Consider the following 12900-nt stretch of genomic DNA (forward strand, 5'->3'; position numbering starts at 1 on the left):
TGTGCCAGTACCATGCTGTCTTTGTGATCACAGCTTTGTAGTACAGCTCGAAATCCGGCATTGTGATGCCCCCAGCTTTGTTTTTCCTTTTCAACAGTTCCTTGGAGATTCGGGGCCTTTTCTGTTTCCATACAAATTTAAGGACTATTTGTTCCAGTTCTTTGAAAAATGTCCTCGGTATTTTGATCGGGATAGCATTGAAAGTGTAGATTGCTCTGGGTAGCATGGACATTTTAACTATGTTAATTCTTCCAATCCATGAGCATGGAATATCTTTCCATCTTTTTATGTCTTCCTCAATGTCTTTCAAGAGTGATTTATAGTTTCTAGAATATAGGTCCTTTACGTCTCTGGTTAAGTTAATTCCAAGGTAACGTATGGTTTTTGGTGCTATTGTAAATGGGATGGATTCCCTAATTTCTCTTTCTTCGGTCTCGTTATTCGTGTATAGAAATGCAACTGATTTCTGAGCATTGATTTTGTATCCCGCCACGTTACTGAATTGCTCTATAACTTCTAATAGTTTGGGAGTGGCTTCTTTTGGGTTTTCCATATAGAGTATCATGTCATCTGCAAAGAGAGACATTTTGACTTCTTCTTTGCCAATTTGAATACCTTTGATCCCTTTTTGTCGTCTGATTGCTGTTGCAAGGACTTCTAGTACTATGTTGAATAATAGTGGCGAGAGTGGGCATCCTTGTCGAGTTCCTGATCTTAAGGGAAAGGCTTCCAGCTTTTCCCCATTGAGAATAATATTTGCAGTAGGCTTTTCATAGATGGCTTTTATGAGATTGAGAAATGTACCTTCTATTCCTACACTCTGAAGGGTTTTAATCAGGAAAGGATGCTGTATTTTGTCAAATGCTTTTTCGGCATCGATTGAGAGGATCATATGGTTCCTGAGTCTTTTCTTGTTGATATGATGTATCACGCTGATTGATTTGCGAATATTGAACCACGCTTGCATCCCAGGTATGAATCCCACTTGATCGTGATGGATAATCCTTTTAATGTACTGTTGGATTCTATTAGCAAGTATCTTGTTGAGGATTTTGGCGTCCATATTCATTAGGGAAATCGGTCTGTAATTCTCCTTTTTGAGGGGGTCTTTGCCTGGTTTGGGGATCAAGGTAATATTGGCCTCATAGAATGAGTTTGGTAGCTTTCCTTCTGTTTCTATTTTTTGAAATAGCTTTAGGAGAATAGGTATTATTTCTTCTTTGAATGTTTGGTAGAATTCCCCAGGAAAACCGTCCGGGCCTGGAGTTTTGTTATTTGGAAGGTTGTTTATCACTGACTCAATTTCTTCATAATTAATTGGCCTGTTTAAGGAATCAATTTCTTCCGGTTTCAATCTTGGTAGTTTATAGGTTTCCAGGAAGGATTCCATCTCTTCCAGATTGCTTAGTTTATTGGCATATAGCTGTTGATAAAAATTTCTAATAATCCTTCCAATTTCAATGGTGTTCGTCGTGACCTCTCCTTTTTCATTCATAATTTTAATAATCTGGGTCCTTTCTCTTTTCTTTTGGATAAGTCTTGCCAGTGGTCTGTCAATTTTATTGATTCTCTCAAAGAACCAGCTGTTAGTCCTGTTGATCTGCTCTACTGTACTTCTGGTTTCTGCTTGATTGATTTCAGCTCTAATTTTGGTCAACTGCTTCAAAAGAATAGAAAAATCTAAAACGCAGTTTTTATATTCTCACCTCAAGAAGCTGGAGCAGCAACAGAGGGACAGGCCTAATCCACACACAACGAAGCAGTTGACCAAGATTAGAGCAGAAATCAATGAATTAGAAACCAGGAGTACAGTAGAACAGATCAACAGAACTAGAAGCTGGTTCTTTGAGAGAATTAATAAAATTGACAAACCTCTGGCAAGACTTATCCATGTGTTTTTTTGACTTCCTCTTTGATTTCTTGGTTAATCCATTCATTTTTTAGTAGCATGTTATTTAGTTTCCTGGGATTTGAATTCTTTTAAGAAATTTTCTTGTGATTGAGTTCTAGTTTCATACCATTGTGGCTGAAAATATGTATGATAAGATTTCAGTTTTTATTCTAAGATTTCAATCTTTTTGAATTTGTTTTGACTTATTATGTGGCCTAACATGATCTATTCTAGAGAATGTTCCAGGTGCACTTGAAAAGAATGTGCATTCCACTGTTTTTGGATGGATTGTTCTGTATATATTTTAAATCCATCTACCTAATGTGTCATTCAATCCCAATGTTTCTTTGCTGATTTTCTGTCTAGATGATCTATCCAGTGATGTAAGTGGGGTGTTAAAAGCGCTTCTATTATTTTTTCATCAATTTCTTCCTTTATGTCTCTTAATAGTTGTTTTATGTATTTTAAGGTTCTAATATTAAGTGCATATTTACAATTATTTTATCTTCTTGTTGGATTCTTCCTTTTATGATTATGTAGTGTCCTTCTTTGTTTCCTGTTACAGTCTGTGTTTTAACATCTATTTTGTCTGATATAAATATTGCTACCACAGCTTTCTTTTTGCTTCCACTTGAATGATAAATGTTTTTCCATCCTTTCACTTTCAGTCTTCATGTGTCTGAAATGAGTCTCTCATAGACAGCATATCAATGGGTCTTGCTTTTCAAAATCCATTGCATCACCCTATATGTTTTGATTGGAGCATTTAGTCCATTTACATTCAAAGTTATTGATAAGTATATACCTATTGCCATTTTGTTACTTGCTTTATGATTGTTTTTACAGTTCTTCTCCGTTCATTTCTTCCCTGTGGATTGATAGTTTTCTAAGTGATTTGATTGTATTCCTTTTTCTTTATTTTTTGTGTATCTATTATAGCTTTCTGATTTGTGGTTACCATTAAGTTTATATATAACATGTTATGTTTATAGCAGTCTGTATTTGCATGATGATCACTTAAATTTGAACCAATACTAAAATCACTAAACTTTTACTCCCTCCTCCTTTAGTGTATATGATATCACACTGTACATCCTTTTATTTCATAAGTCTGATTTTTATAGATACAATTTATTTAACTGCTCTTGTTCTTTTACCTTTATACTGGTTTTATAAGTGATTAATCTACTACTTTTATTATGCTTGTGTGTACTTTTGAATTTTTTTCTTTTCCTAATTTTCTTCTTCCTGACTATGACCTTCTCTTTCCACTCAAATAATTCCCTTTAACCTTTCTTGTAGAGCTGGTTTAGTGCTGATAAATTTCTTTAACTTTTATTTGTTTGGGAAAATCTTTCTCTCTCTTTCTTTTCTGTGTGTAGCCTTGTTGGATAGAATATTCTTGGCTGAATTTTTTTTCTTCCCAGCACTTTGAGTATATCCTGCTACTTCCTTCTGGCCTACAAAGTGTCTACTGAAAAATAAGCTGTTAGTCTTCTGAGATTTCCCTTATATATAATTGTTTTCTTTTCTTTCACTGATTTTAAAATTTCCTCTTTGTCACCAGTTTTTGCCATTTAAATTTTTATGTGTCTTGATGTATACCTTTTTTGGTTCATTTTTTGGGGGCTCTCTGTGACTTATGGATCTGGATGTCTGCTTCCTTCCCCAGATTAGGGATGCTTTTATTTCTTCAGATAAGTTTTCTGTTCCCTTCTCTTTCTCTTTTGGGATCTCTATAATGCAAAAGTTCTTACACTTCATGATGTCCCTGAGTTCACTTAACGTAGTCTCTCTTTTTAAAATTTGTTGTTGTTTGTTGTTGTTGTTCAGCTTGGTTGCTTTCCATTACTCTTTCTTCCCAGTTTTTAGATCGATTTTGCTCCCTGTCATATACTGTTTATTCTCTTTGGTATATTTTAATTTCAGTTGAACTCCTCCACTCTTTTTTCAAATCTAGTATCTTTGTGAACATTCTTTGAGTTCTCTATCAAGCATATTGCTTGTATTTATTTCAGTTAAGTCTTTTGCTATGATTTTGTCCTATTCTTTCATTTGGGACATATTCTTCTGTTTCATTTTGTCTAACTCTCTGTGTTTGTTTCTTTGTATTAGGAATGTCAGCTATGCCTCCTGATCTTGAATGTAGTGACCTTATGAAGAAAAGGTTTTGTAGTAACTTGTAGTGCAATCTCTCTCTTCATTAGCTCCTGGTACTGTGGGGGTGCCTCCTTCATTTAATGCACGTGCCCTACTGTTGTGGTTGAGGTGTGTTTGCATTCAGTCCAGTTGGCTGTAATGGCCCTCTTAGCCCGTTTTGTGCAGGTTTCATCTCTGTGCTGTTAAGGGGCCAGTTTGGGGCTGCCTTGGTTTTATAGTATGGTCAAACCAGATGTCTTCCCTCAGTGCATTTTCTGGAACTGTGGTCACACCAAACTGCAGGGCACTCTCCCTGCCTTGTTCCCTAAGAGCCTTTCATTTGTGTGCAGGGCCTGCAGTCAGACAAGATGTCTGCCCTCCAATCTGTCTGTTGGGTTTGCAGTGACCCCAATCTATAGAACTCTGTCTTTGTGCTGCCTCCTGTGAGGTGGGTGGTGGGTGGGGCTGGCAGTCAGATTATATATCTCCTCCTAGCTCACTGTTGGGGCTGCAGTGGAACTGGTGTGTGTGGTTATCTTTCTCTTTCTCTAGAACAAGAGTCACTTTATGGTGGTATTGGCCACTGTGAGGGCTTTTTGCAGAATGAAATGCGATAGGAGCCACCTTGGATGTAATCTTATCCAGTGGGGTGGGTTGGATGGGGCAGTCTGCAAAAGAACATGGGGGCAGGGCATGCAGTAATAGCAAGCTAGGTGGTGAGTGTTCATGCTGATTCCTGCAGGTGTCCAGGTATCTAGGCTGGGTAGGGGGAGAGAAAGTGTGCCAGCCTGCTCTTTTTTTCTGGGAAAGTTTCCTAAAAGTCCCTGCCCCTCAAGCACATCTTCTGAGATTAGTAAATTAATCTTCATGTATAACCCAGGAATTTTTCCAACTGCTGCTTCTATGTTTTTTTTTTTTTTTTTTTTTTTTTTTTTTTTTTGCCAGTGTTGTTTGCTATGCTGTCTCTTTAAGGGTGAGGACTCAATTTTCTATTGCCCTCTAACTCTACCAAAGATGAACCCAGTGATTTTTAAATTTACTAGTGTTAAGCCCTACTAATTGGAAAAACTTGCATAGTTAAACCCCTCTGGTATTCAAAGCCAAATACTGTGGATATTCACCTTCCCAGTGCAGGCCCCTCTTGTGTGGGGTGATTACTGCAAAGTTTGTTCCTCTCCATGCCTTTTTTTCCCCTCATGGTACCCCTCCTATATGTGGTTATTTGTAAGTTAGTTTGGTTCCATTTCAAGACACTACCTTTCCTGCCATTTTTAATATATCCCCCTCTCTATGATTAACTGTGGAGAGTCTTTTTCTTCCAGTCTTCAGTTTGTTTTCTGGGTTAGTTATATTAATGTGGCTTTTAATCTAGGCATATCCATGGGAGGAAGTGAGCTTAGGATTCACCTATTGCACTGTCTTCCCAGGTTCCCCCTCTATTATCCACTTTTTACTTTTATAATATTTCAATCTCGAGAAATGCAGTCTCCAAAAGTATCAACCATCCTTATAGTTCTTTTTGGAACAGGCTTCCCTGGATGCCACTATTAACTTGCCATTTATTCTCCTCATTATGTCTAGTTTACTTCTTACATATAAATGTTTTCACCTAGCCTTTATTATTTCAGAACCTATCATTGACATTGCTATCATTGAGCTCCGTTCTGTAACAGTATCTCCTACCAGCAGCCATGACCTATGGAAGATATCCAAAAGATAGTCAATGCAGATTTATTATTTTGAAAAATAAAGCCCTCCCAGAGAACATAGTTGGTTGGTAGGTTTTTATCATCTGTGTATGGTATACATACTCTGGCAGACCTACTTTTCTAAAACTTTTGATCCCTTCTACTGTGTTACATGGGAATTCATTTATTTCTTCATTATCTAGGATGGCCCATCACATTGCCTAAGCTTCAAGAGCCATATTTTTTTTCAAGAGCCATCTTAGAAGTGCATTAGCAACACCTTCCAGAGTTACTGCCATGTTATTAAAACTGATATTGACAGATCCACTGCTTCCTTGTTCAGATTATGTTGTCATTTGACTACAGTTATTTGTCTTAGTGGCCAGAAACAGTACTGTAGATAAAGCCTGAAGGAGGGCACATGATGTAATGAGCACTGTATTATATGAGACTGATGAATCACTGACCTCTACCTTTGAAACTAATAACACATAATATGTTGATTAATAGAATTTAAATAAACATTCATTCATTCATTCATTCATTCATTCATTCATTAATAAAAAGGCCTGAAGGGACCTTTAAGTGCAGAGGCCCCCACATTATCTTATAGGAAGAAAGGTATCAGACTTTAACAGGGAACAGTGGATTCTTTGCAGAATTATATGTTTTAGTGTAATATGGTGATTCAAGATTTTTAAGTATATTTTTTGGATGTCTCCATCTTATATTTCAGGGTCTCACTTCTTCCCAAATAGAGCCCTGACCTTAACATAGCAGCCTTGCAAAGGCTAAGAATTAAAACATATCTGGAACCCCACTACCTTTATAATTAAATTCAGAAACTGAGTCTCACTTATTTTTGTCCTCTGGATGTGAGATAAGAGTCTCTTTAGAAATTGTCAAAGAGGTTCTCACTTTTGCACTTTGCATTATATTGTTGATTAATTACCTTTCATTGTCTTTCTCCAGTGTAACGATGTTATTCAGCAGGCACCATCAAATTCCATTGTACTTATAATTACTACTTTTCCCAAAATTCTCAGAATCCTGAGATACAGCACCCACCAGTGTAGCCATTGTATTCCTTCTCATTAGTATATCTGATTCCAGTCCATCACTGGTGAGATTTTTTTTTCTTTTACAATTGCACTCCTAGAACATGACGGATACTATCTGTGGGGTCATTGCTTCCTGGCCAGTGAATTATTAAGATTCAAAATTCCACTTTAGATTCTGCTTCCTCAAATTACTTCAGAGGCAAACCCTTTTATGTTATGTTTTCTGGATATGGGCATTAAGACTGATATTGGCATTCAGAGAGTATGTTGTTGAGTGCAATTGGCATGAATACATAGGAGGGAGTAAGCATAGCAAAACTGAGCAGTCATAAATTAAACTGTGGTTTATTTGCATAACAAGCTTCAGCTAATCTCATGGGGGCAACTGACCTGGGATGGGCCTTCACAGTTCATGCAATTTGAATCAAGGGGCTAGGACAATATCTCCCTCATTGACCAGTCATTGGATATAGGCTGCTCCTGGGGAGGCAGCACAACCTTAGGCAATTCAGCTGCCGTTAGCTGAGAAGAATATCTAGGAATATCCCTGGCTGTGAGTCATCAGCAGGCAACACTCCTGGCAACTGGGGGATAAATACATTGGTTCTGAATGGTGGGAACTGGGCAGTACAACATAGCATTTACTACTATATCACAAATAGTCACAACACCTATCTGCTATGGTTTCTGTTTATGTTCTTTTCTCTTCCAATTGAAATCCTTCTATTTCTGCTTGCAAATGCATTTTCAGACTGTTCATTGACATTGTATAAAATAAAAATCATACTGATTTTTAATTGAATATTGATTATATTGATTTTTTTAAATTCCACAACCTTGCTGATATTTTTTGTTTGTTTGTGGATTCCTTAGGATTTTCTGTATGTAGGACTATGTTATCTGTAAATGCATATAATTTTACATCTGCCTTTCCAATTTGGAGGCCTCTTAGTTTATTTTCTTGACTAATAGCCTAGTAAGAATGTTCAGTATAATATTGAATAAGAGTAATGAGAATGAACATCTCATTACGTTCCTGATATAGGTGGAAAGCATTCAGTCTATCACTATTATGTATAATGCTAGCTATAGATTTTTTCATAGATGTCCTTTATGAATNNTTGAGGAAGTTAAATTCTATTACTTATTTTTGGGTGTTTCTACTATGAAGGATGTTGGATTTGGGCAAATGCTATTTCTCTACTGAGAAGATTATATGGTTTCTACCTTTTATTAATATGATATATTATATTGATTGATTTCCTGATTTGAACCAACCATGAATGGCTGGAATAAATTCCACTTGGTCATGGTATATTATTCTATTTATACATTACTGTATTCAGGATAGCCACATGCAAAAGAATGAAGTTGTACCTATACCTCACACCATATACCAAATTAAATAAGTATGGATTAAGACTTAAATGTATGATTTGAAACTATAAACCTCATAGAAGAAAAAATAGGGGTAAGTCTTCACAAACTCAGATTTGGCAATAGATTCTTAGATATGACACAAATAACACTGGCAACAAAAAATAAAATAGATAAATTGTAGTTTATCAACAATACAAATGCCTGATGGACGCCCAGGTGGCTCAGTCAGTTAAGCATCTGCCTTCAGCTCATGTCATGATCTTGGTGTCCTGGGACTAAGCTCCACGTCAGGCTCTCTGCTCAGTGGGGAGTCTGCTTCTCTCTCTCCCTCTGCCCCTTCCCCCCCCCCATTCCTGCTCTCTTCTCAAAAAAAAAATAAAAATCTTTAAAAAAATACAAATGCTTGTGATTCAAAAGACACTATCAAGAAGGTGAAAAGACAACCCACAGAATGAGAGAAATATTTGAATATCATATATCTGATAAGGTAGTTTTATCTAGCATATATAAAGAACTATCGACTCAGTAATACAAAGAGAAACTAAATTTATTTTCTATTTATTTTTATTAAGTTCAATTAGCCGACATATAATACATCACTAGTTTTTGATGTAGTGTTCAATGATTCATTAGTTGCATATAACACCCAGTGCTTATTACCACACATGCCCTCCTTAATACCCATCACCCAGTTACCCCATCCACCACCCCCCAACCTTCTGCAATCCTCACTTTGTTTTCTGGAGTCCAGAGTCTCTCATGATTTGTCTCCCTCTCTGATTTCTTTCCATTCGGTTTTCCCTCCCTTCCCCTGTGGTCATCCATGCTATTCCTTATGTTCCAAATATGGGTGAAACCATATGATAATTGTCTTTCTCTTCTTGACTTATTTTGCTTAGCATAATCTCCTCCAGTTCCATCCATGCTGATGCAAATGGTAGGTATTCATCCTTTCTGATGGTTGAGTAATATTCGATTGTATATACGAACCACATCTTCTTTATCCATTCATCTGTTGAAAGGCATCTCAGCTCCTTCCACAGTCTGGCTATTGTGGACATTGCTGCTATAAACATTGGGGTGCAGGTGCCCCTTCTTTTCACTGCATCTGTATCTTTGGGGTAAATACCTAGTAGTGCAATTGCTGGGTTGTAGGATAGATCTATTTTTAATGTCTTGAGAAAACTTCATGCTGTTTTCCAAAGTGGCTGTACCAGTTTGCATTCCCAACAACAGTGTAAGAGGGTTTCCCTTTCTCCACATCCTCACCAACAATTGTTGTTTCCTGTTTTGTTAATTTTTGCCATTCTAACTGGTGTAAGGTAGTATCTCATTATGGTTTTGATTTGTATTTCCCTGATGGCTAGTGATGTTGAACATTTTTTCATGTGTCTGCTAGTCATTTGTATGTCTTCTTTGAAGAAGTCTGTGTTCATATCTTCTGCCCATTTCATGACTGGATTATTTGTTTTTTGGGTGTTGAGTTTGAGAAGTTCTTTATAAATCTTGGATACTAATCCTTTATCTGTAATGTCATTTCCAAATATCTTCTCCCATTCCATGGGTTGCCTCTTAGTTTTGTTGACTGCTTCCTTTGCTGTGCAAAATTTTTTATCTTGATGAAGTCCTAAAAGTTCATTTTTGCTTTTGTTTACCTTGCTTTTAGAGACATGTCTTGAAAGAAGTCACTGTGGTCAATGTTGAAGAGGTCATTGCCTATGTTCTCCTCTAGGATTTTGATGGATTCCTGTCTCACACTGAGGTCTTTTATCCATTTTGAGTTTACAAACTTACTCTAAAAAGGACTGAACTGAATAGATATTTCTCCAAAGCAATAAACTAATGGCCAATAAACATATGAAAAGACACTTGTCATCATTAGCTATCAAGGAAATAGAAATCAAAATCACAAATAAGTGAAACCATATTATAATTATCTTTCTCTGCTTGACTTATTTCACTTAGCATAATCTCCTCCAGTTCCATCCATGTTGATGCAAACAATGAATCATGGAACACTACATCAAAAATTAATGATGTACTGTATGGTGACAAACATAACATAATAATAATTTTTAAAAAAGAAATCAAAATCTAAATGAGATGCCATATCACAATATAATGCCTAGAATAAAAAAGTCAGATACTAATTAGTGTTGGTGAGCATGTGGAAAAGTAGGAACTCTCCTACACTGCTAGTTTGAATGTAAAATGCATGAGACACTTCGGAAAACAGACTGATAGTTCCTGAAATAATTAAACATAGTATTATCATATTTCTCAGCTTTTCCATTTTTTAGATATATAACCAAAGGAAATGAAAACCTAAGTCTTTCCAAAGAACATATTCAAGATTGTTTCTAGCAGTATATTTCTTAATAGTCAAAGATGGGAAAAATCCATATGCCTGTTAACTGATGAATGGATAAACACAATGTGCTATCTCTAAGCAATGTATGAACCTCAAAAACAATATATAAAGAAAATGAAATTGGTCACAAAAGTTAACATATTTTATGCTTCCATTCACAAGAAATATGCAAAAGCGGTAAATCCATAAAGACAAAAAATATATTAGTGGTTGCTTAAGGCTTGGGGGAATGGTCTGAAGATGTGCTGGTTAGAGGGTATGGGATTCTGTTTGAGCTAATGAAAATAATATAAATTGATATCTATGATGTTTGTACCTATCATCGAATATAATAAGAATCATTGTATTATATACTTTAAATTGGTAAATTGTATGGTATGCAAAATTTGTCTCAAAGTTGTTTAAAAATAACTGTAAGAAGGGGGAAAGAGAAATGTTCTGAGTGGTGCTGGAACTGAGTTGCAGGAATCCCCACTCAGACCCAGACCTGTATCAAGTGCTTAGCTTTTCCCCTTACGAAGGGAAGGGTATTTTCGTCATTCCATAAATATCAGCTGAACAGAGCAGAAAAAAAACAGTTCTCTGGGACAGGGACATAGCTTGGTACCTTCACTTGGTACTAATGCTTGGTCTCGGCTTCAAGTTCACAGGTTTATCAAAGCTGTTCATAGGTATGGTTTGCCTTCCTCTGCTTGCACCAAGCAGGAAGTGCACATGGCTCAGAAACCATACTCTTTAAAGTCTCTGATGTTCTCTGGGGACATCCACAGGTGCTTGTTGTCTTACAAAGTGATCAAGTTTCCTTTATTTCGTTGAAGTTTGAAAGAGCACACTGTAGAAGTGTTTAACACATATGTAGTAGATATTCCAGCTATAATTTTTGACAATGGACCAGGACTCTGCAAAGCAGCCATGTCTAGAGAGATTGGACCCCATAATGTCATCAGTTTTGTCATGGGGTATCCAAAATTAAGCATGCTTTTGTCAGGAGCCAATTAGAAAAAGTACTTTGTAGGGAAGAAATCCCATATAAGTATGAAGGCTTGCATTTGCACTTCCCCCATGAGTATGGACTGGTAATAGGATATGGTGACATGGAGAAACTCTGAAAGTATCTTTTTGAATGGGAGCTGAAAGTAAAACCCTGTCACTGGGCTGTGCTCATAACTAAACCCTTCTTGGACCCAAGAAGGATTTGAGAGAAAATAGCAGAAGTGATGTTTGAGACCTTCAAAGTGCCTGCCTTCTACCTGTCTAACCATGCAGTGGTAGCACTCTATACAGCTCTACCTCTGTCATGGGACTAATGGGGATGGGGTTACTTGCACTGTCCCTATCTTTGAGGGTTATTCCCTACGTAATGCTCTCATCAAGCTCTATATGACAAGGAAGGACGTCACATAGCATATCACCTGGTTCCTTCTCACTGGTGTGAGCACCTTCCTTTGTATATTTGACAAGGTCTTACTGAATGACATCAAAGAGAAGCTTTGTTATATGGCCTTGGAGCCAGAAAAGAACTATGTAAGAGGCCAGATGAGATCATGCAATACAAACTGCCAACTGAGAGAATATAAACAGCCAATTGAGAATGCCATCTACATTGAGAACCAGCTGTACCTGGTGCCTGAGATTCTTTTTGCATCTGACCAGCTGGGTATCCACAATCTGGGACTCTCCAAAATAGTCTCCAGCAGCATTATGAAGGGTGGCGCTAAAATTCAGAAGAATCTTTTTGTGAAAATTGTGCTGTCTAGGGGCATTACTTGCTTTTCTGGGCTTGAGGAAAGTCTTATGAAAGAACTGGAACAGCTGGCTTCCAAAGGGGCCCCCCATCAATGTCACAGCCTCTTTTGATAGGTGTTTATCTGTGTGAATTGGTGCATCCATTGAGACGTCTCTGAACAATTTTAAACAGATGGAGATTATCTTTGAAAGTCTCAAGGAGTTTGGGAGATTTATCATTTAGAAAAGATGATTTTTAAAAACCTCACATGGTGAGGACAAGTCTAAATGTCAGATCATAGGAACACCAGTGGGAGGTGATATTGTTCTTTAAGCAAGATGCTTAATAAAAGTATTTTGCCATTTCGGGTTTCAGTTCATTCTTGGTGGCACATTGTTGTAACCATTGGTGTATATGTGTCTCCATCTTCAATTCTTTTGGGTATATATTTAAGAGTTGAATTTCTGGGTCATATGTTAATTTTATGTTTAAATGTTTGAGGAACTATCAAAATGTTTAGTGAGCAGCTGCACCATTCATTTTACATTCCCAACCACAAAGCATAAGGGTTCCTTTTCTTCACATACTTGCCTACACTAGTTATTTCCTGTTTTTGAATAATAGCCATTCTAAAGTATATGAAC

At 36.9% G+C, this 12900-nt stretch overlaps 1 pseudogene; it reads left to right on the forward strand.

The window, feature by feature from the left end:
• Nucleotides 1–12499, forward strand: part of LOC103680507 — a 68521-nt pseudogene extending 56022 nt beyond the window's left edge.
• The last annotated feature ends 401 nt before the right edge of the window (nucleotides 12500–12900 follow it).

The sequence above is a fragment of the Ursus maritimus genome (assembly GCF_017311325.1).
Source record: "Ursus maritimus isolate PB19 chromosome X unlocalized genomic scaffold, ASM1731132v1 scaffold_X1, whole genome shotgun sequence".
In the NCBI taxonomy this organism is placed as follows: Eukaryota; Metazoa; Chordata; class Mammalia; order Carnivora; family Ursidae; genus Ursus; species Ursus maritimus.